General features: G+C 50.3%; 1 long non-coding RNA gene across 1 annotated transcript; it reads left to right on the top strand.

Annotated features, from left to right (window-relative positions):
• Positions 1-20443: 20443 nt before the first annotated feature.
• LOC118990645 (uncharacterized) lies at positions 20444-21918 on the top strand. Its single transcript, XR_005067279.1, has 2 exons — positions 20444-21140; positions 21546-21918. It is a non-coding gene; the product is annotated as an uncharacterized LOC118990645 (long non-coding RNA).
• The last annotated feature ends 2600 nt before the right edge of the window (positions 21919-24518 follow it).

Here is a 24518-nt window from a genome sequence, read left to right on the forward strand (position 1 = left end):
TGTATACACACAACCTCACACAGACACGACACACAGGTTAGACTGCAACGTCGGTGCACTCGTAAAGTTCTGGAAACGCCCGAAATGTCCTTCGGCAGAGCGCTGGTGAAATACACCACTGAGTGGCCGGTCCGTGGGGCGTTACACAGCTCCTAAAACAAGCGGTGTGCCGGGAGCTTCTCATGGGATAGATTTCCTTCTGCAAAGCCGTGCCCGCTCTGCATTCACGGAGAACGCATGATGCAGAAAAATACATATTCAGTGATCCTTCTTTGTAGTTATTTCATATACGGTTGACTTTCTGGGCATTAGACTCAAAATCCCACGAAGACTGTATAAAGTCCTCTGAAGTTAGTGACAAATAGGATGTCCAGCGACCTCAGTGTAGCTGACTTAGGTGTGATATCCCCGTCCACAGGGCTGACTGCAACTCCATCTCTGCCTTCTGGTGCCCGGGCAATTCTCCCCTCCACGAGGGTGGGGGCCCCACCCTGCCTCTGCTGCGTGGTCGGCACACCTGCTCCAGGTGGGGTTGCCATGGAGGCTTCAAGGTGCAGGCGGGAGCTGTGGCCGGGGCCGGGGAGGAAGCAGCTGGGGTGGGTGGGGAGTTCCACGGCCGGCAAGCGGTGGGTGAGGTGTCACCATGCTGGTGGACCTCCGGGGTCGGGAGCCGCCCTGTCCTGGTTCTCGGGGTCTCAGGGACCTGGCCTGTTGTGACACTCTGGGAGTTTCACCGGGGTGCACGAATGTGCAGAACCTGCATGACGTGTGGGAGGTGGGTTAGGAAAAGGCTTTTCTATGCCAAAGGCGGCGTAGAGGGCGCAGCTACTGTGTTCACCGTCCCTCAGCACCTGAGCACACCCCTTGTCGAGGACGCGGGGACTTTTTTAACAACCATTTATCTTTCCCTTCTCCGCCACGAAACTTGCCTTGCCCTGACTTGCTCGCTCTATTCGAAAGGCCTATTTATAACACGTATGGCTTAGTGTGGACTGGAAAGCCTGACTNGAAGCAGCTGGGGTGGGTGGGGAGTTCCACGGCCGGCAAGCGGTGAGGTGTCACCATGCTGGTGGACCTCCGGGGTCGGGAGCTGCCCTGTCCTGGTTCTCAGGGTCCCAGGGACCTGGCCTGTTGTGACACTCTGGGAGTTTCACCAGGGTGCACGAATGTGCAGAACCTGCATGACGTGTGGGAGGTGGGTTAGGAAAAGGCTTTTCTATGCCAAAGGCGGCGCAGAGGGCGCAGCTACTGTGTTCACCGTCCTTCGTCCTTCAGCACCTGAGCGCACCCCTCGCCGAGGACGCGGGGACTTTTTTAACAACCATTTATCTTTCCCTTCTCCGCCACGAAACTTGCCTTGCCCTGACTTGCTCGCTCTATTCGAAAGGCCTATTTATAACACGTATGGCTTAGTGTGGACTGGAAAGCCTGACTCATCCGCTCTCACTTTTAATAACTACCTCGCCCGAGTGTTTGCCTCCTGACAGGGCTCAGCCGGCTACGGGAAGGGGCAGTGGCCAAGATTTGGTTCCAAGAGCTGGCAATCATTTTGAAAATGATAACACGCCGAGGCTCTAGCTCTAAGAAGCTTTCCACATTGAAGATTTGCATTCTCGAATGTCAAACCCTAGTAACAATAATTCATAGTGAGAACTTGCTATGCGCCAGGTAGTGTAAGTTCTTGACATGGATGGACCCACTTAATTTTCAGAATAAGCTGCTGGAAGAGGTCCTGCCAGCATCAGCGCGGGGTGGGGGGGGCACGGGCTGACGGCTGGGGATCTGGGTTTGGGACTTGTGCCCGGAGTTAAAGGAGGGAGATCGGATCCAGCTGCCCCGGTGTGAGGCTGTTTTCTGCGGACGGTGGTGAAGTATGTGAGAGGCAAGCTTGACATGCAACTGTGGCTGTGACCGTGGCCTGGTCCGTATGGGCACCCGGGTCACCTTAGCAGTAGACCAAGTATCAACCTCAAATTCCTCTCACTGGCCTCCTGGGTACCTTGCCTGTAGTTGTTCTTTCAAGGCCCCTCCTGGGCTTTCTCTTGGACCCAAGTGGCCTAATCTCTCTTTCCTAAATAGGCTGTGCTTCCTGGCTTGAAGCTCGTGGCCTTTGAGAGGAGCAACGCCTCCCCTCCCGCCGTGCAAACTGGGCTGCCCCGACTCCAACCCCCGGACCTTTCCTGCGGCTTCCCTTCAGCGCAAACACACCTCTTCTCCACCCCTGTTGCGCCGGCTCCCTACCTTGTTCCTTGGTTTCCGTGGACATAAAGTGCTCGTTTTCACTAATTACCTGTGCCGCATATTTATTATAGCCGTTCTCCCAACCAAGCTTCCACTCTGAGAGGGTAGCGCTGCGGGATGCGTTTCCTTGTGTGGCCTCCGCAGGGCACCTCGGATCAGAAGGGGGAGAGCCGTGCATTGAATCCGAAACCTGCGCTGTAATCCTGGCTCTGACGTTTTCCAGTTGGGACCTTAGGCAACTGCTGGAGCCTTGTGGGGGCGACTTTCCTCGCAAGTCCACCCCCCCCCCCCGTATGCCACGGATGAGAGTAAACATGACAGAGACATGATGTGATCTGCTTGGGGAGGAGAGGTGGCCAGTTTCTCCAAGGGAAAAAGGCCACGAGCAGTGTCCAGTTTATCAGGGGGGAAAAAGCATTGAGCCCCTTCCTCCAAAGCCTTTTATCAGGTTGTAATACACAGGAATACAGGGTGGCAAGGATCAAACAGTAGATAACATTTCAAAGAAATCTGAGGGCTTAGTCCGAGTCAGAGTCTGTCAGGAACAGAGTTTTAGGGTTTCCTGCTCGAACCCTTAACATATGAATGAAAGCACTCTGAGCAGAGCAGATTTCACAGGTTTATCAGGACATCTTTGTGATGCCAGATTTTTCCCCAGGACACACCCTAGCAAGGCAAGGAGCCCTGCCCCTCCCCATCAGGTATTCAGGCTTAAGGGGATTAGAGCCAGGAAGCACTTCTCCCAGAGGACAGGGGCACTCAGGCTGTGTCAAAGCCGGGGCGAGAGTCCATTGTTCTTTCTTGCAGCCCCCTCTGGAGTCCTTCCATGATGGCCTTCCAAGTGATCGTGTCTGGGCTAGGTTGCCCCTCCTCCGAGGGGTCGTACCTGCCAAAGACTTCTGACCGTGCTTCGGGGGCAGGGAGGAAACTGAGGCAGCATTTGCTATACCAGAGACAAGCTTTGTCCCCTGCGGCTGACATTCCAGAGGTCGCTGACTCCTCCTTAGCCACAGGGGGTAGAGTTACAATTCCTAAAACCAGGCGGAGCGGTCCACAACATAGCCCCACTTTCCTCATCCAGAAAATGGAGTTAATGAGCGCGGTCTCCCATGTTTTCTCTGAAACATCCACGTGGTAAGGCATGTAAAAGTAAGCGTGGAAGCACCAGACCCTTGCGAATTAGCAAGAATATTTGCTCATCGCATCTTTCCCAACTGCATGACTATTTGTCACCACGGTCAGACTTTCCTGCCATTTCTGTACCTTAATCGGGGATGACAGAATGTCCCAGAAAACATAGACCTCATTGAAAACTTCTCTGTCAGAACGATCAGCTTCTAAGCATCGTCCGAATTCCTCACGGCAGCGCTTTCAGACTTTCTAGTCTCACCAGCCCCTTACTGCCTCATGCTTCTCCTATTACCTGTGAGAAGCGAAGGGCTATGGGCTGGCCTGGCGGTTCTCGACCTTCATGTGGCTGCCACTCAGCTGGAGGCCTCATTAAGGCAGAGAGCGTGGGACCCACGACCACTGTTTCTGATTCGCTAGGTCCAGGGAGAGCCTGAGAACGTGCTTCTAATAAGTTCCCCTGTGATGCTCGGCTGCGAAGGACTTTAGCGCGGAACGAGGGATGGGGGCTGGAATTGAACGAGGGTGGGCAGAGCGTGGCACTGCAGTAATGATGGGTGTTGGGAAGAGACACCGTGTTTTCGACATTTGATGTGTCCCTTGAGCCTGGTGGCACACGCCCTGCGACAGCCTGGGCTAGCTTACGGATTTCTAGGGAGATCTCAAGACCGTTCCATGTGTATTGTGGAATGGGCAAAAACATACAAACAAACCAAAAACCCCGAACTTGGATGGATGCACATGCAGGCCCTGAACGAGACGGGGAAGACGGGGGAGACGTGCAGACCGTGGCAGCTTGGCGTAGCCCTCTGGGGGTTACTGTGCTGTGAGCTGCTTGGTGTCTGTGGCAGTTGGTGGCATCCCCTGGCCTTGCACTCTGTGGGTGGTGTTTGCACACGTGGTATTTCTCCAAGTGCTGCAGATCCGTGGAAGAAACCATCGTACTCCAAAAAACGCTGTTTTTGTGCCCTTTACCCAAATGTGGGCAAGAATCTATAGAGACAATAAGAGTGTTTTCATGGTAGCCAAGATCCTTGTCCATATTTGAGTCTCTTACTTCTCTGACCTATTGAGTAGATTCGGATGCAAGTGAGCAAGCGGCAGTTTTTGGTAAAGGACTCAGGCAAGTGTGGGAAGCTTCAGAGGGACTTCACTTGCTGACGAAGAGAACACTAGACCGAGGAGTCGGGGCCCGGGTTCTAGCNAACAGAGTTTTAGGGTTTCTGGCTTGAACCCTTAACATATGAATGAAAGCACTCTGAGCAGAGCAGATTTCGCAGGTTTATCAGGACATCTTTGTGATGCCAGATTTTTCCCCAGGACATGCTCTAGCAAGGCAAGGAGCTGCACCCCTCCCCATCAGGTATTCAGGCTTAAGGGGATTAGAGCCAGGAAGCACTTCTCCCAGAGGACAGGGGGACTCAGGCTGTGTCAAAGCCGGGGCGAGAGTCCATTGTTCTTTCTTGCAGCCCCCTCCGGAGTCCTTCCATGATGGCCTTCCAAGTGATCGTGTCTGGGCTAGGTTGCCCCTCCTCCGAGGGGTCGTACCTGCCAAAACTTCTGACCGTGCTTCGGGGGCAGGGAGGAAACTGAGGCAGCATTTGCTATACCAGAGACAAGCTTTGTCCCCTGCAGCTGACATTCCAGAGGTCGCTGACTCCTCCTTAGCCACAGGGGGTAGAGTTACAATTCCTAAAACCAGGCGGAGCGGTCCACAACATAGTCTCACTTTCCTCATCCAGAAAATGGAATTAATGAGCGCAGTCTCCCATGTTTTCTCTGAAACATCCACGTGGTAAGGCATGTAAAAGTAAGCGTGGAAGCACCAGACCCTCGCGAATTAGCAAGAATATTTGCTCATCGCATCTTTCCCAACTGCATGACTATTTGTCACCACAGTCAGACTTTCCTGCCATTTCTGTACCTTAATCAGGGATGACAGAATGTCCCAGAATACATAGACCTCATTGAAAACTTCTCTGTCAGAACGATCAGCTTCTAAGCATCGTCCGAATTCCTCACCGCAGCGCTTTCAGACTTTCTAGTCTCACCAGCCCCTTACTGCCTCATGCTTCTCCTATTACCTGTGAGAAGCGAAGGGCTATGGGCTGGCCTGGCGATTCTCGACCTTCATGTGGCTGCCACTCAGCTGGAGGCCTCACTAAGGGAGAGAGCGTGGGACCCACGACCACTGTTTCTGATTCGGTAGGTCCAGGGAGAGCCTGAGAACGTGCTTCTAATAAGTTCCCCTGTGATGCTCGGCTGCGAAGGACTTTAGCGCGGAACGAGGGATGGGGGCTGGAATTGAACGAGGGTGGGCAGAGCGTGGCACTGCAGTAATGATGGGTGTTGGGAAGAGACACCGTGTTTTCGACATTTGATGTGTCCCTTGAGCCTGGTGGCACACGCCCTGCGACAGCCTGGGCTAGCTTACGGATTTCTAGGGAGATCTCAAGACCGTTCCATGTGTATTGTGGAATGGGCAAAAACATACAAACAAACCAAAAACCCCGAACTTGGATGGATGCACATGCAGGCCCTGAACGAGACGGGGAAGACGGGGGAGACGTGCAGACCGTGGCAGCTTGGCGTAGCCCTCTGGGGGTTACTGTGCTGTGAGCTGCTTGGTGTCTGTGGCAGTTGGTGGCATCCCCTGGCCTTGCACTCTGTGGGTGGTGTTTGCACACGTGGTATTTCTCCAAGTGCTGCAGATCCGTGGAAGAAACCATCGTACTCCAAAAAACGCTGTTTTTGTGCCCTTTACCCAAATGTGGGCAAGAATCTATAGAGACAATAAGAGTGTTTTCATGGTAGCCAAGATCCTTATCCGTATTTGAGTCTCTTACTTCTCTGACCTATTGAGTAGATTCGGATGCAAGTGAGCAAGCGGCAGTTTTTGGTAAAGGACTCAGGCAAGTGTGGGAAGCTTCAGAGGGACTTCACTTCCTGACGAAGAGAACACTAGACCGAGGAGTCGGGGCCCGGGTTCTGGCCCAGGGCTATCACTAACATGTTGCCAGATTGGAGCGAGTCACTTAAATTACCTGGTCTCAGCGGTTCGGACTGTAAAATAAAATGGGTGGATGCGGAAATCCTGGAGATACGGAATCTGAAGTTCAATGACAATTTTAATGGGAAAATGGGTCCATTAAGTAAAATCCCCCAGGAGGGCGTCGCATCGGAATCTTGCAGGACGCATGTTCTGACTGATTTTAGAGAACTGAATTTTGTGAGGCAGGTCGAGAGGGCTGCCTGTAAGGCTGTGACACACCTTGGTGTATCGGTCTCCTGTTTAATGTAATTTTCTGCCGAGGGCCAATGTCAACAATCAGACGCACACAAAGAAAGCCATTGAGTCAGAGTTTCCGTGCATGCGTGGCTGTGGCAGGGCCAGCTTGGAAGGCGCGATTTGATTGAGCATCTGGGTCGTTTACCTAAGATCTTCAGCAACTGAAACTCAGAGACGAATTGCTCTGAACAAACACACCACGGAAGGTGGTCTGTGAAAGCATCTTTCTGGAACTCAGTTATATCGTTTGGTGCTGGCAATAGCCGGGAACAGTTCTTAACCCGATTTCTTTAATATCAAGCCACGAGGATTTAGATGTTTTCCAGTGCAGTAAATCACATTATTTTGTGTTTCTAGGAAGGATGATACATTTTTAAAAAATAGATAATTTTTTTCCCCGAGGAGAAGGAAAGATTAATAAGCAAAACTTAGGTGAAATCACTCCCTTCTTACCTCTATCACCTTAAACAGGGAGCTGAGGGAGAAGCCCGGAGCAATCGGCCAAGAGGGACAAGTGTAGGGCTTGCTGACGTCACTCGGGCAAAAAGCTCTCGAAAAATCGTGGCTGAAGGTCGTTGCTGATGTACTTCCCCCATCTCTTTTCATTCATTTCCAAGCAATTTCATGGCGGCCTTCCAAGTCTCAGGAACATAGGTACTGGAATCTATTCTCAGTCCCTGTGCATTTTCCGGCTAGAATGCAATCCGTGTGTTGATCTTTGGGAGGCAACATGACGGAATAGAGTAAGAAGGGCCCCGACGCGGTGACAGCCCCAGGGGAGGAGACTTGGGAAATCTTAAAAGTCTGACTCACCCAAGGGTGTGTCCATTCACCGAGGGATTCATTCTCCAAGGACGCTGAACACTAACCGTGTTCTAGTTTGTTTTCTCACCTTTATTTTTTTACAAAGTGTATCGTCTCTAGGTACATTGCTCATGGATGCATTAGAAGATCTTTCCTACCACGTGTCCCTGTTTTTTTACTTGTTTAAATCAATAGCTAAAAGATTCTAATAGGCCATGCTAATAGTTCTCCAGGCATTGTCATGCTGATCAAATATTGAACACACATCTCTATTGCTTTAAGTGTTAAATATCTTATTTGTCTTGAAATGGTTTTTTATAACTACTTTTCAGCAAATACACCAACAGATGTTGAGGATATGAAGGTTTAAAAGTAGAAACTTGTCAGCAGAAATCAGTAAAAAAAAAGTCAATGTGGTAAAAGTATTTATGAGTCACCTGCTGTGTGTATCGCACGGACTTCATTCCGTGACTGTGCGAAGCTTCCCCTGGCCAGCACTGGGAAGAGGGGCAGAGAAAGAGAAAAAACTGCTCTCAGGCTGAGACACAGGCCAAGCCCATTGGATGCTGGTTGGTTTTTTTATACGGTGGACTGCGCGTCTGGGCCTCAGGACCGCAGCAAATGTCCACAGGGAGGAGGGAGGAAGCGCGGACGTTCTGACCCCAGATACACGGAACTGCGAGACCCTCTTCTTATAAAATCCTTTTTTGTTTTTGAAGGTGGGTCTGCCTCCTGGAACGTATGCTCACTCGCAGTTGGGAGTTCTGAACATAATCTCCTTAACTCAGATGTCTTGGATTTGCTCTCCACACTAGGGAGTAAGAAATGCGGTGCTAACTGAAATGCCTTAGTAAGCGGTCTGGGAAACCCGGGGAGCCCGGTGCTGTGCTCCCAGCTCAGACGCCGCGTGCTCTGTTTCTTCAGTTGAACTGAGTAACACGCCAGACTGTAATTCCCCTTCCGTTGAAAGAAATGAGCCACGCAGTTACCTGTCAAATTGAGTCAATCAGTAGATGTTTTGCCATTTCCTAAGGACAAGCTGTAGGTTTTCTGAAAACAGGCCTGTTTTTTAGTAGAAAAATCTACCAAAATCTATAAACTGTGTCTGCGTGCGCGTGGGCCTCACTTTATTTTGATATTTCTTCCCTGCAGTGAGTGACAGGGAACGGAACCTGTGCTATCTTGAGACCTGGCCGTGTCAGGGTTCCCATTCCTCCCCACGCTGGCCGACACTTACCTTTTGTGACATCAGCCATCCCAGCAGATGTGAGGTGGCCGCTCATTCTCATTTTCATGTGCATCTTTTCTCATACCTCTTGGCCATTGTATGTCTTCTCTGGAGAAATGTCTGTTCAAGTCCTTTGCCCATTTTAAATTGTATTACTTATTTTTTCCCTATTGAGTTGTAGGAGTCCCTTATATATTTTGGATTAACTCTCTATCAAATATACATCTTGTATATTTCGATGGTCGTTTGTAGATATTTTGATGACAGTTTTCTAATCTTTATAAAAGTTGGCAGAGTGGTATCGTTCTCTCTCTTATTTAAGTTAAAAAATAACCGAGCTCCAGTGTGTAAGAGATTTGTCCAGGATCAAACACCGGGTAGTGGTGAAAATAGGGTTCAGACCCTCATCTACTGATGCCAAATCTCATTCGCCACAGCTTTCTCCCCCTGGTGCCAAGTTTGGGAACGGGGCGAGATGCGAGAGGCAGCCTCTGAGATCAGAAGCCACTTCTTTATCTGGACCATCAGAGGGGGTCTGCTAAGTAGAAAAACTGCAAAGAAGCTTTGTGACTCTTGCCCCCCTCCCCAGGTCCCTCCTCCCCTGCTGTGGTCCCTGACAAATAGGGAGAGAGGAATTTATAGAGCTCTGGTCTGTGCAGAACCAAGCTGGCCAATTTGGGAGGCTGTGACCCTAAAAATAGACCCCGTTAGAGGGAACAAGTATGTACCATTCCAGAGTGCCCGGACAGAGTCTCGACTGGTGATTTCAGTACGATCTTGACAGGACTGGCTGCGTGATTTTCGGGGTCCAGTGCAGAATGAGTCCAGGGGTTCCCTGTTCAAAACTGGTGGAGAGTTTCAGGGCAGAGATGGTCAAGCCTTCACCCAGGGTGGGGCCTTTCTACGTGGGAAGCCCTGCGTGGTGGCGTGCAGGCTGCACACGGTGAACTTGGTTCTGGGCCTGAAGCGAGAGGACAGATAACCTCTCCCAGGTCTTCTTATTGGTCCACATTAGAGAGAGCTTGCCGTAAACATTGGTAGGTGTTCTCTACTCATAAGGTTGTGGAGCAGAGAGTTCAGTTCACATGAAATCGAAACACATTTTAATCTGCTTGACAGTTACAGGAGCAGACAGTTTTAGAATGGTTAAGTTACTATTTTGTCTCTTTGGAGCAGGAGCAAACACCGTAGTGAGAAGAAATGTACTTTAGTGAACGAAGGAGGGTTGGAGCCCGTAATCAGCTCAGCTGTTCAGAGACTGCATATGACATCCTGGACAAATGACAGAGGCGGTCACGGGAGCATGACAACACCTTTTTACTTATGTCGGGAATCTACTCTAGAAAAACTTCTCTCTTCGAGGGAGAGGATGAGAGGCAGGCTGCACATTCGAATACTTGAAAATGCCCGCTGAAGCACCCTCTGACTCTCTGGCGCGGTAGGGGGAGGTAGAAGAATTAAAAAATAAAAAAACAGCCCTGCCTTTGGGAGAACTGGCCACTTGGCTTCCGCTCACGCAAACAGATTTAGAAAAACGCTGAAGAAAGTGTACGGTTGCATTTCACAAAAAAGAGCCAAGGTGATACAACTTGGAAATGTTTTAGGAATAATTTACCTAAGCAGAAGGCCAACCGAAAAAGCGCCGTGTGAGGTGCGTGGTATACAGAAGACGGGACCCACTGCTGATGCCGAGAAAGCTTCATTTAATCGTTGTTAAAATTAGTCGTCTAGCACTCTGTATGTTTGAGCAGCTTGGTGCTTTAAAGTAGGACAAACAGGTTGCTCATTAACATCGACAGAGTTTTAATGTGCTTTGTAACGAGGTACCACCTGCTTCATCTGAAATTAGTTTGTCTTTACGATTTAGCCAAGTGTGGCCACACCAGTCTTTAAGGCAGAGCCTGCTGTACCCTGGGAAGTTTTGTACGTGAGTAAACGTGTCGTTCTTCACAGGTGCTGTCGGCGGCCTCTTGTCCCCCGAGGACTTTTTAACTGGAATGGTTTCTAAAATTATGATAATAAGCCCTTGATAATACAATCTAATTTTTTTTAGTTGAACCGGTATAAGAATCATTTTCAATCTGCAGTCTGCATTACGCTATTTCAAAAGGTCCCTAGGAGACAGTTTGGAAGTTTCTTGTAAAGTTAAACATAGGTTTACCCTATGTCCCATCAGTCACACTCCTGGGTGTGTCCCAAGTGAACTGAAAACTTACATTCCAACAAAACCTTGTACATGAATGATTATAGAATTTTATTCATAATTACCAGAAACTGGAAGCAACTGCGATGTCTTTCAGCGGGAAAATGGATTAGCAAACTTTGGTATATCCATTAATCGGGCACTTTTCAGCAACAAAAAGGAACGAGACATCAATTCATAGGAGAAAATGATGAATGTTAAAGGCACTAAGTAAAAGAACCAGATCCCAAAGGCTGTGTACTGTATCATTTCATTCATGAAACATTCTGGAGAGTGGATGGGTAGGGGGGGGTTGACTACAAAGAGGATGCCCAGGAAAAATTGGGGGTCACACACCTGTTCTGTATGGCACTGGGACGGGGAACACATAGCTCTGTGTGTTGGTCAAAATCTGTGGACTTGCACACTGTGCGTAGTGAACTTCGGGTACGCAGACTCTAAACCAGGGTATCAGAGATCCCCGGGTGGATTTCAGACTCTGGCAAATGAGTTGACTGTGGTGCAAATGTACAGCATCGCTGCATCCAGGGCATGGAGGGAAAAGAGCTGACCTGAGTGGAAAACCATGTTTTGATCAGGAACTGTAAGGGTGAAGACCACAAACAATATATACATACCGCATGCCAGTTGGTAAATGTGTTTCTCATGCAGGGTTAACAGTTCTGAAACCGCCTTATGTTTACCCTGGGGTTGGACCAGTAGGTACGTGTGTGGCAGGGGGTGGGTGCTATGGTTCTCACCTTTGGAGTGAGAGTTGGCAAACCAGGGTAATCTCCCTGTGGTGCTAAATTAGGGTCAGAGACATCAGTCTGAACGTACGTGTGGCTGACTGTGCATTAACACAGAAACTCTTTAGATAGGTGTGCATAGTAGGTGTACACACATATATCAGCCAGCTCTGTCCACCGGGAGTCCAGAAGGAATGATGTTGCAGGAGAGACGGGAACCCCCAGTGCACGGGTCTTGGTTTCTAAACACCATTTCTCCATAAAAGCAACTACGGGTCCCTGGAGAAATGGCTGATTGTAGGGCTGGGGAGGGAACACAGAAGATGCGCCTGGCGTGGCTTACGGTGCCAGAACGTAGGGATGCACTCACAAAATGAAGAACAGAGCATGTCAAAGGGACAGGAGTCCAAATGAAGGAATGCCCACTGTCTAAAGGTAGAGTCATTTAAGCAGCAAAATGAACAGCACACCATAGGATTACAACGTGAAATAGAAAGTACACACGTATACATTCACACCGATTTCCTCTCCCTGCCGACAGTTTCTTCCTCCTTTGGTTCCTTCTGAGACCTGCTTTCTAACACGTCTTCCCGAGACATCATAATGATGATTTAAGCTTCACGATCAAGAACTTCCAATGACTCGTCCTCATCCTGGGAAGAAAATCTCAACACTTCCATTTCGGTCTTCAAGTCTTTACATCGTTAGCCAAATTGCAGAACTGTTCTAGGTATTGTTTTTCTCCTTTGTAAAATTCCGCGGGTAAATGGGACTGTACAGGTGACCTCAGCCCCCTAGGAGAGATTGGTATCTGTAACTGACAGTTACAAGGCCTTTCGTCCCAGAACGACAGGTTACACATTCTTCTCTAGCGCGCATGGAACAGCCTCGAGGTTAAACCACTTGTTGGGAAACAGAATGAGCCTCAACAGATTTAAGAAGCTTGAAATCATACCAAGCATATTATCTACTCACAGTGCTTTGAAACTAGAAAGCAACTGCAAAAAAGGAAGTAAAATCCCACAAACCACACTGCTAAAAAATGACCGGGTCCGAGAAGAAATGAAAGATGAGATCAAAAGACTTAGAGAGACAAATGAGAGGACAACACAACCAAACTTCTGGGATGTAGCAACCGCAGTAATGAGAGGAAGGTTTATGTCATGACAGGCCTATCTCAAGAAACAAGAAAAACCCCAAATAAGCAACCTAACATTACATCTTGCAGAATTACAAAAAGCAGAACAACAGCAGCCCAAAGTTAACAGAAGAACACAATAAAAATTAGAGCCAAATTCAGTGAAACAGAGAATAAAAAGATGATACCACAAATGAATGTAATAAAGAGCTGGTTCTTTGAAAAGATGAATAAAATGGACAACCCCCTGGCTTGACTCACTAAGGAAAAGGGAGAAAAGACTCGAACAAAATCAGACGTGGAAGCAATGTTACGCCAGACGTCATAGAATTGCAGAGGATTGTACGAGAAGACCGGGAAAGACTATATGCCACCAAATGCAATAACCTTAGAAGAAATGGGTAAGTTCCTAGAAATATATAACCTTCCTAGTCTGAATCATGAAGAACTGTAAAATCTAAATAGACCGATCAAGAGTGAGGAAATGAAATAATTTTTAAATGGTTAAAAAGGAGTATGTCGTTGCCTCTCTCTCTCCCCTCTAAAAGTAGTAGCCGTAGTAGTTAGTACTTAGGGTAAATCGAAATATGAGTAATTCTTCCCCTTTCCATTGTTACACTGATTTATCTATACAAGTGGTTTTGATTTGAGTTACCTTAATGGAGACATGCTAAATAAATACATAAATAAATTTAAAACATCCATAATTTAAAAAAAATATTGTAAGTATTTATTAGACATTAGACAAGTGCTGGCAATATTAAAAATAAATATATTTTTGGTGCCTGCTATATATTTTTTAAGGAAGTTTGGCAGCTAATTGGACTGATTCAATCCTCAAAAAAGCTCTGGAGCCAACCCCCACTGGCCTCTGCTTCCAGGACGTTAATTATCAACAATTAGGGCCTGATGTTTACCAGCCCAAGTTCAACATCCTTCCATTGGTATGGAACCTGTGGAAACATCATTTTTTTTTCTTGTTAGTCTTGATTCTGGAAGCCCTGGTAGAGCACTTAAGATTTCTTAACGGCGGCCAGTGGCCCTTTAATCTCGTTTGGTTTTGATGGTCCACAAATTAACTCGTTTCCTCTACTGAGCTGGGAACTCAGAAGAAGGAACCAGATGGGGAAAAGGGACATTCTTGTTCTTCCTGACCCTTAAGTTTCCGCAGATGACTTTTTGCATTACATAACTTTCATGGGGAGGAGACCGGAGGCAGGGCTGCCAGGAAACGTTTGTTCGTGTGCGGTAGAACTGACATGCAACACAGAACCACGGATCACTCATGTATGACCCATGTTGTCGCCACTGCTTCCAGATTCTAAGGCAGACTTTCAGGGTGAGCTCAGGTGGCCACAGAAAAAGAAGACTGTCAATATTTGCGGAGAGCCTACTATGCGTCAAGCACCTAGTGAGGCATTTTTCCTTTATAGCGTCTCATGTAGTTCTTAGTGCAAGCCTGTGGCTGGGTAGGTTTTCAATCCAAATGACTACAGACAAAGAAAGTGAGACTTAAGGAGTTTTAATGACATGTCCAAGGTCACACATCTCCTACATCACAGGGCTTTATTTGAACTCGCTGGGTGTGAGACCCCACTGGTACAAGTCCCACTACAGCACACTGTCCTCACGCCTGTTTCAATGCCCCTCAGGGTCTGGTTTCCTGGTTTATGGGACGAGCCTAATGACCTTGACCTGTTCTGCAAGAATGAATGGGCTGATGAGTTTCTCATTGTGAAGCGCGGTGTACGGGTGGGGAGCAGGCCACTATTTCATAGGCTCACACAGACCCAGGGCAATAGAGGAAGCCGTCTGTACCTCTCTTTAAGGCCATGAGTTCATGGGCCGTGCCAGGCCCTGCCGAGCATTTCCTAACACAGGGGACTTGCCCTTCCCAGCTGCTACCTCCCCTCAAACTTTTAGATTCCGGAGGACGTGAAGGCCAGACTGCTGTCCGATGAAATTTTTCTTTGGATGAGAATGTGTCAGATGCAAATGAGGAAAGAATGCTGATGCCCTGTGTGTTCCGTCTCCGGGCTTTGTAGCCCTGCTACAGAAGAGCGTGTCTATGTACTAGGACGGCCGATTTGCCGTGGGAAACACGAAAATACGCGCAGGGGCGGGGCAGGACCTGGAATGAAGATGCCAAAGGGTGAGCCACGGGCGCCCCTAGGCAAAGGGCTCAGAGGGCAGTTTCAGGTCCCTTGAAAAATATTTTTCAGCGTTTTCTAATTTTTAAAAAAGCAGAATGTGTCCTCTAATCAGAAGGCAGGGCATCTCATTTCTATTTTAAAAGGACAAGTTCTCTTGAAAGCAGCCCTGATGGGGTGTGAGAACATCCTCAAATGGAAACAATTTTGTTTGTCAGAGCATTCAGCCCCCCCGATGCCATGGCAACCAGAGGAGGCTGCTTGGGGCAACAATGGTCTAAAATGCGCCTCCTGAGTGGGTAAGAAGGAGGCAACCTTGGCCCTCCTTTTTTTTTTTTTTCCTTTTTCCTACTTCCCCTGGAACAGAAGGCTGCATTGTGTTCTTCTAGCTGACTCAGTCTTTTTCCCACTAGGCAGCTGTGGTAGGAAAGAGCAAACAATAACAATACCATTTTCTCATGAAGTTTTGGGCCTGAGGACACACCAGAAAGTCGTGTGCCGTCTCTGTGGAGAAAAGCTCAGTTTCTTTCGCGGTGGCTTCTCCGCCTCTCCTCCCCTGGCCAGCTTCCAGTTCAGTCCTGTCTGTGAAGTGTCTCCAGGGCTGGGTGGGTCTTGTCGTCCTGGGCCTGTTGGCTTCTCACCCAGGGCTCCTTCTGCGAGACTCCGACCCCACGCCGAGGCGCGTTTACACAGAGCCTGTGGGTGTGCTCGTTAGATCTGCGAGTGTTTTTATTTTGCTCATACCCTTGAAAGATGGTGTGGCCGGTATCTAGTTTTAGGTTGAGCATCATTCCCCCCTGAGGTGTGAGAAAATACCATTCCATTATTTTCTCTTGATGAGAGATCTATTGACAATGGAAGTATTTAAAGGAGCGCTGGTAGTCACTACTTGTTAGATACTCTTTCTTCCTTTGGTAGGTCTGAAAAGTGTTCCCTTTACGTGTTCACAGTCTGCTGATTTACTCTGACTGTCTAGACGCACATTCGTCTCAGCTGGTCCTGCCTGTACTTCGGGTACAGGCTCTTTTAAGGGGTCTGCGCAGCTTTCCTGATACTTTACAGCGTTTGATCCCCCCCCTCCCTTGGAGCATGGTGCCCATGCCCTCCCTCTGAGACCCTTCCCGGGACTCCTGTTCGGGGCTGGAGCCTCTCACTTCATCACTCCCATCCTTTAATTACTCTACCATATTTTAAAAAAATACACATATTTTTTTCATCATGCTGTTCTGCATTTTTGTGAATTATTCATACTTCCTACTAACGTATTAATTTCCTGTGCTGCCTAGATTTTATCATGTTTGAGTTATTAAATATCAGTGGTGATGTTTTGCTTGTCTCAGATTTTAACGCATTCATTTTACGCTCCCGTGTTTTGTTTCCCTGAACGTGGGTCAGAATCCCTCTCTTTTTAAAATGAATGTCATGGTCTCCATGACTCGTTGGAGGACTTTGGAATTTCTGCGATATTTGTTTCGATTATGAAACAAACACAGAGTAGAGCGCCTCGGCACTCCTGGCCTTGTGGGCCAAATCCGTCTTCATCCTGGTGGACTGGCTAGTGCACGGTAAGATTTTCAGCAGCAGCCCTGGCTTCTACCTTCTGCCCCAGCGCCTGTACCCCCTGCCAGCTGAGACAGCCTCCAGTGTCTCCCGCCATTGCCAACCCCCCTCCCAGCCCCCAGTGACAAAGTCATCTCCAGCTGAGAACCCCCGACCTAGAGGGAATTTATGATAAGTAATTTTTTTTAATGCGAATTTTCTTCATGCGTTCTGGAACTCGCAGAGGAATTCTTTCGCACTCTGCAGCCTAGTCGTTTTGCAGGCACTGTCTCTGGGTCCCACACTGCTGGTGGCTCCTGTTCCGGGCCCACGGCGACATTCAAGCTGTCACTAATTTAGTTACCCGGCAGCTGCCCCAGGATCTGCGTGCGTTTCCTGCCTCCGCGGACCGCCTGCTTCCTGCAAGCCGCTGCCTCGGAGAGCAGCGTGCAGCTGCTTCTCTCAACTTACTTTCACCCGTGCTCTCAGGTGGTGAAGCTCCTTCCAGCCCGCCAGTCTGGTGTGCGCGGGAGCCACGCCCCTGGCCATCGGGCCCACTGCGGTCCCTGGAGCTGGAAGGCGCTCTGTCTCCGTTTCTGGAGACGCTTGTCTCCTTTGTAAGCCGAGCGTGTGTGTCTGACATTCTCCTCCAGGCATTATCTGTGAATGCCATGGTTGGAACGGGGCTTAGGGAGGGTGAGGGGGGTCTCAAAGCCTGAACTTAGACGATGGGGAAGTGAGGCCCTGTGTTTTAAAATTCATGATTGCTGGGAAGAATGTGAGGCTGTAGTCTGGGATTTCTTCATCTGGGAACTTCCCCCCCGGTAACGATTTGTTAGTGGGGCTGCCCAGTGCTGTGGGGTGTTTAGCAGCACCCTGCTAGATGCCAGAGGCAGCCCCCTCTCTCCCAGTTGTGGGACCACAACATCTTCAGAGGCTGCCAATTATATACACCCTGGGGTGCAAATGACCCCCTGGTGAGAACTGCTGGCCCCTCTTCTAATTCCTGGGTATGTAAAAATCAGTATTTGATTCTGTGCATACATAAAGGACATTTAACTGATTTTTCATCTCTATTTTGGAGCATATATAGTTATGCCCTGACGTCCAGTGCATTCAGTTAACACGGGTGTCGAGGCAGCCTTGTGTGAGTCTGAGGTCAGCTGCTGCAGAGTGTGTGTGGCCAGGAAGGACGTCAGAGGCAGATAAACAGCAGCGGGCGTGTGCCCTTGTGACTTACCCTTGACCTTCTCGTGTTCTAATCCCTCGGACAGGACCGTGTCTAAGGTATGTCCCTGTCATGAATGGTTTCATTTACCAAATGCCACCCGCACCCGGTCCCTCGTCACAGGGCGATTCTGCCAAGCTGTGGCTTTGGGAAGAAGAGCAGGAGGCGGAGGCAGGTGTGTGAAAGGCCCCTGCCCCCCCCTCTGAGCTCCAGCTGGGCTAGGAGCCGCCTGAGGCTCTGGTCCAGGGGCTCACTGCTGCTCCCAGGAAATGTAAGACTGAGGCTTGGCCTTGACACGCGGGGAGTTTTATTTTGCAATGAAGAGCATTTCTACGTCTAGGGGAAAGAGCAAAGACACAGCAGCTCTGTGGGTCCCAGACTGAGGTCTGAGAGCTTGCTGGACACTTGTCATATTACTGTGAGGAGGGGACAGTGATGGACACTTGCTGTGTTATTTTGAGGAGGGGACAGTGATGGACACTTGCTGTGTTACTGTGAGGAGGGGACAATGATACAGGATGCCAGGGGGACATCCAGAAGGCGGCAGCTGGAGCTGATGCCTGCTGTCAGGGACCCAAGGGGTACAACCCAAAGCCGGGGAGCCGGGTGGGCAGGGCAGGTGCACAAGTGTGAGCGTGTGCTCCCAGGGGCCGCCTGCCTGGGGACAGAGCCACCCTGTTTCTGTCCTCTTGGCATCAGAGAGGAGGGTCTTTCTCACAGACGCTCCCTGTGGTCCTTGCCGTGTGGGGCGCACCTTCCCCTCCAGGGCTGGAGTGGGTCCTTCCTCTCTGGTATGAGGTGGCTGTGTGGACGAAGGTGTGGCTTTCATGACCTTTGGGACTCAGGGCTGATGAGTAGCAGTGTTGTTCCAGAGGAGCCCATTGCCAAGGAACACTTCCGCTCCTCAGGAGCCCTCCTCTCTCTGCTCCACAGGCCGCCCGGCCCCAGGGCGCAGGCGTTTCAACAACAGAGAAGGGAACTGCTTCTCGCTGCCTGTGCCCTCGCAGGCTGGGGGTGCGGCGCCCTCCTGGCCTTCCCCCAGAGGGCCGCCTTTCGGCCGAGGGTCACCGCTACGGCTTGGCTTGTGCCCTCATGATACAAAGAAGCCCCTTCTGTGCCCCACTGTCCACGTGTCCCAACAGGCAGGAGGTGGACCTGTTGCTCTCCCCGATCCAGATGCTTCCAGGAGGTTCCGTCCAGCCAGAGAGGCAAAGCCACGGGAGGGCTCTCAGCTCTAGGCTGCGCTGGGGGCACCAGATCTTAAAACTCGGGGGGCTGCGTGGGCAGTGGATGTCAGAGAGGGGAAGCTGGGGGGGAGAGAAGTGACTCGCCCTTCCTCTCAAAGCGCCTGTGTGGGTGGAGACGTTGGGATTTCAGGAACATCCACGCAGTCGGCACGTCCAGCTGCTGGTGCAGGAGTGAGGGCAGGCACGGGGCTCCCTCTCTGGAAAGTGGGCCCCGGAGGTCTCCATGTGTTCTTTCTACTTCTGCCTTCCTCTTACATCTCTCCACTCTGGTTCCTGGCTCCACCCTGCTGCTACCAGGACACATTCAAGGCCAGTAGGGTTCGCTTTGGGCCCTAGAAAAACTATGAAATAACGCTGTAGTTGTTAAACTGCAACTCCCACAAGCCAACAATCCCCTCTTGCTAATACTGACCACCTTTCATACATCACTCTTACCGGGTTAGGCGACCTCCCCCACTTCCCACTGTGGATGAAGGTGGGGAAGGACATATGGGGGAAAGGGGACAAAGTGTCATTTCCTGATCTTGCTTGTGTGGCAGAACAGGGTCAAACACATAGTGGACACCCAGTAAATATTCATAGACTGCGTGGACAAATTACCGTGACGGGTGGAAGAGCAGAGTCCCGTGGGTCCGTGGTGGGCGTTGTTGGGGGTTTTTACGGCAGAGGTGGCCTCGCTGGTGAGTGGTCCCCCAGCAGAGCAGTCTGAGAAGTTTCAGTTGGGCCGAGTCACACGCAGGCAGGCCTGAAGTACCCCACTGTTCTAAGACAGGCGGGGAAAGCTGTGAGGTCTTGGCAACGCCTTAAGGAAGCATTGTTCCTCCCCAGGGCTCGGGACTTCGCTGGGCGGTGACCATCGGGCGTGCGGTCTGAGCAGAGCTCGCCAGTGTCTGGGTTCTGGACTCCAGCAGCACTGGGGTGCTTGGGTCTAGCGGCTTACTGGGGCGTGGAGCAGGCTGCTGTCTCTCTGAACTTCAGGTTCATTATCTTTAAATGAGGCTAATCCTAGTACCTGGGCCTGTTGTGTACATTAAATGCCATTGCCCATTATGTCATATAGGACCTAATTATGTGCCTGACACATATAAGAAGCACCCATTAAGTGAAAGCCTTTTCTATTTTCATTATAAATGTATTCTTTGGCAAAAGACACTTCCTTTTCAATTGTCCCTCGAATCAAAGCCTTCCATTATGATACGCTCAGTTCCCTTACTTCCTGACTTTCTCTACAAAGCAAAAAAGACTACCGGTTCGTCCTTTGAGTTCAACCTTTTTCATGAAATATTGCCCAACACGTCCGTTGTGCTCACATCTTTTCTGAAGTTTCCACTTACATCAATAGCATACTGTTTAATTTAGTACTATTTAATTTACTACCCCTTGGATTTCTCATGTGGTTCTGGGCACGGTCTTGTCTCCCCAGTGGAGTGTTAAGTCCCTGGAAGACAGGGATCGTGCCTTCAACCCCATTTGTGCCCTATTGAGTGTCCCAGACGGGGCTGGCTGGGAGCAGATGCTCAATAAACAACTGTGGGTTTTCCTTTTGATTTGGAAGGTGACTAAAACAATGTTCCTCCCTTGGAATGGATCAGAAGTTCAGTGCATGGGGATGTCGCGGGTAGCTCTGGGCTAGGGTTCGAGAGATGATCCCTGGGTGTCCCGAGGACCACAGGGGATCTGGCCACATACCACATGTGCATGGGACCTGTGAGGAGACTGGTGCATGTTGGGTAAGAGGATCCAGTTTAAACACGTACCCTCTGCTCTGCTCCTTCCTGCCGCTGGTCCAAGGCCAGGAGCGTGGGCCGGCCAGGCGGGGAGCGTTCGGGTGTCTGGCTGTGTCATACGCACCATTAGCAGGATCGTCTCTTTTCTGCCAGCTCCCAGGTTTCTCAGAGGCCAAGGGCAGGCCCTGGGCTCGCACGGCAGGTGGACAGACAGCAGAGCAGCCTGCTGAAGCGGGACTGAGAGAATGGAAAAAGTGACGCGCAGGGTCCGCCCTGCCGACTCAGCGGCCGTCGGAGGCGGTGCTTTCCGAACAGCGTGTGTGGGGGCCGGCAGACCCGCCCGTGGGGACAAGCCAGAGCTTGCAAGCCGACCGTCTGAGACAGGGCGGGCTCCACGTGGCCGCGTGGGAGCTCCGCAGCAGGTACGTGCCTCCGAGCTCTCTCTGCATTGCCGCCGGCCTTTCAGCGTGACCTGGACTGATCCCAACAGGTGAGAGGCCAAAGAGAAAAACAGGTCAGGTACACAGGGAATGGGGGACCACCCAACAGCTTCAATTTCCAAAGAGAATCAGGAGATACCCTGTGGGGCGCTCGTGCTCCTAGCCTCAGTGGACCCTAGCTTGATTGGCGGACCCCTGACTGTAGCTACTATTAGACTGTCGAAGGGGAGCACTACAGTTCACAGACCCTGAACTTGCTTACATCGCGGAGCACGTGAACAGAATGCAGGGACATCTCCCGCGCCTGCGGGCTCCGTTTCCCGGGTCCCGGAGCTCAGCGAGCCATTGCCGAGTGGCCGTGGCTCACACTGGCGTCCTCTGGAAGGGGCCGGCCTGGCTCTCCTGGACCGGGAAGAGTAAACCTGTCTCACCAGGTGACCTCATCTTCATTCCAGGGGCTGGGAAAAGTGCCACAGAAGACGAACCCATGTGAGGATGACGTCTGTCTCCCCGGAGGAGCTGCTGGGGGAGGGGGGCGGGACGGTGTTGGTGCAGGGGCAGGTTATGACCTGCGTGGAAGCAACGCACTGACACTGTGACTCAGCGCCACAGAGCGGTTTCCAACACTGGGCCTGAAGGAGCTGGTTCAGAAGAAGACGAGAGCGTGTGGGTGTGAGACACCCAGGTGCTCAGGTTTCAGGTGAGAGGGAGGGCGGAGCCATGGCGATCCGGAGACCGTGGATGCTTTAACTCAGTGCTTCCTGATTCATGGAAATCTGTTTTTCATTGTACTTTGTTAACCGATTTTATATTAAAAAAAGGAAAGGGCCTTCTGCTTCATTCTGAAGGTATGGAAATGTGCTTCCCCTTACCCAGTTTCACCCAGCACACGGGCTCCAGACTCACAGCCATCGGTGAGCAGTGAGGGAACCTTTACCGGCAAACCCGAATAAAGCCGGGAGACAGATGATAGCACAGTGGGACCGGTCTCTTTCTTCGGCTCTGGCTTCAGGTTGCCCTGTCATCCTGATGTCAGGCCTATGACCCGAGGATGCCTGACACGTCTTGGTGAAGGAAACGCCACCCGCTGACCAGTACCCGTGTGGCTGGGAGGCCATTGTGTCCTTTCTGCGAGCAGGAGACTCTGATAAACTCTCCGACTGCCGCAGACGTTGTCCGGACCCAGCTCACTTCCTAGACCAGCGGCGACTTCCCCCCTTTCCTGTCGATGGGGCGGCAGGAAGGCTGACGCTTTAAAGGGACTGAGGCGGTTTTGAAACGAGTTTTCAGAACTTCAGAAATTGGTGTGCGTCTCCTAAAATATCACTGCGTGAACATATATTTGTGTCAGCAGGAATTCAGTGGACTGTAATCAGCGGGGGGTTGAGGAGCAGAGAGCAAACTGAATGAGGATGAGGAATGAATAATCCTGAAATGCTGGGGAGTGACCCTTGGGAGCCGACAGCAACAAGGACCGGAAAATACGTGTTCTCCTTGGTCTGGGGAGAACCAGAGCGAACAAAAAGTCTAGTTATTTCATGTCAAATTAAATTCCAAACAGATGATAACTCAACTGTAAAAAAAAAAAGCAGAGAGTGGAGGGAAATGTAAGCACAATTTCCATAATCTAGGGATAAGAAAGGACTTCCTAAAAATGACATCTAAAGCCAGAATCCAAAGGAAAAAAATCATAGGTTAGTTGCATGAAACTATCTTCACAATAGAAAACACTACAAGCAAAGTCGAAAGACAGAAAGTCCCTGGCTTTATTATGTAAGAAGGACCACAAAAGGGTTTATAAAATTAATAAGGGGATAGTGGAGGCTCCAGGTGAAAATCAAAATGAAAAAATGGCCAGTAAATATCTGAAGTAAAGTTCAAACTCAGCAGTGACGACATCAATGTGAAATCGAAGGATGCTTTACCATCTTATTGATGGAAAACACTTCTAAGGTTGGTAATGACTAATGATCAGCAGGACTGTGAGAACATGGGAGGGAAAGGACCACAGTACAGAGTGTAGGACAAGCAGCCTTACAATCCCTGTTCCCAAGTGTAGAATACGCACCTTTGACCCCACGTCTCTGCTTTGAGGGAGTATCAAAGGAAATGGCCGCACGCGAGCCAAAGCACGCGTGTGAGGCGCTCCTGGCTGCATTATGTAACCCCAAACCCATTGGAAGCTGCTGACATGTCTTGTGTCCCGGTGAGCATTAGTGTAAGGACGTCAAAGCAAAGCCAGACGATGGACCAGCTTTAAAAAGGATGACGTAAACATGAATTTATTCCCACGGAGAAGCGTCCGTGTTCGGTGTAAAAAGGTCACAAGACAACCCTTACGGGACACTGTAATCACTGGGCTGGGCACGCTGAGGTTGTCACGCGGTGTGTTTGAACAGGTGGCTTCCTCAACACCCAAACGTACAGACAAGGTGAAAGAATGACAACCGCCCATCCACCCAGATCCAATCATTGCTGACAGTTTGCCATCCTTGTTTCTCTTTCTCTGCACACACACACTCTCTCACACACACCCTGCATACATTTGATTTCACGGAATGGCCTGATTCCAGAACCTTCTCCTGATTCCCTCACACATGAGGGCCCAGATTCTGCTCAGCGAAGCAGGGAAGGCCTGTTTGGGAGCACGTTCTATAAGGAAGTTCTCCCCAAATTTGCATTAAAGTCTGCATTTTGGGGGCGGAGGGAGTTATGACCACTGTAGTTTAGTTATTATTTTCCCCTCAGAGTGGAGGGTACTGAAACAAAAAGTTCAATAAATGATATTGGGAATCTCTCAGTTCTGGCTTTTATGTTACAACAAGTGGCAACGTCCGTAAGTCTCTGGTGGATTTGCCTAAAGAGGAGTCCCAGTAAAACGTGAGGAAAAGAAGTGTCTGCTACTCTCTCTCTCTTTATCTAAGTTGAAAGAGGGCAGGGGGGACCCCTTCATCTTGGGACAGTGTGCCCTTCGTGGTCCTGGTGAACCCGCGGGCACAAGCCACTGCACTCTGCACCCGGCAGGATGCCCGTCTCCCAGGGAGGCAGGAGCTGGACAGGACGATGCTGACAGGTGTTCCTGTGCGATCCAGACAACTTTGCAGACTTCATCTCCTTTGCCACCTCTGCCCCTGGGCCACCCTCTTTAGGCACCTGTGGCTGGTGATGGTCACAATTGGTGCTCGGTAACCTAACCTTCTTGGAGGGCGTGCTGTGTGTCTGTGCACGTGTGTGTGGGGGAAGGTGGGCTGGGAGGAGCCTTTCAGGAGGGTGGGAGACGGAGTTACCTGCCTTCCGCCCTCCTCCCTCCTCCCAAGTGCTCAGACTCCGCCTCTGGCTGCTCCCTTCCCCCCCTTTTCTCCTCCCTCACTCCTTTCCCCACTTTCTTCCTCTCTCCTTTCCGTGCTCCCCTCCTCTCCTCACTGGGG

The sequence above is a fragment of the Sturnira hondurensis genome, unplaced genomic scaffold, assembly GCF_014824575.4.
Source record: "Sturnira hondurensis isolate 20B ecotype Veracruz unplaced genomic scaffold, ASM1482457v3 Scaffold0007217, whole genome shotgun sequence".
Classification (NCBI taxonomy): domain Eukaryota; kingdom Metazoa; phylum Chordata; class Mammalia; order Chiroptera; family Phyllostomidae; genus Sturnira; species Sturnira hondurensis.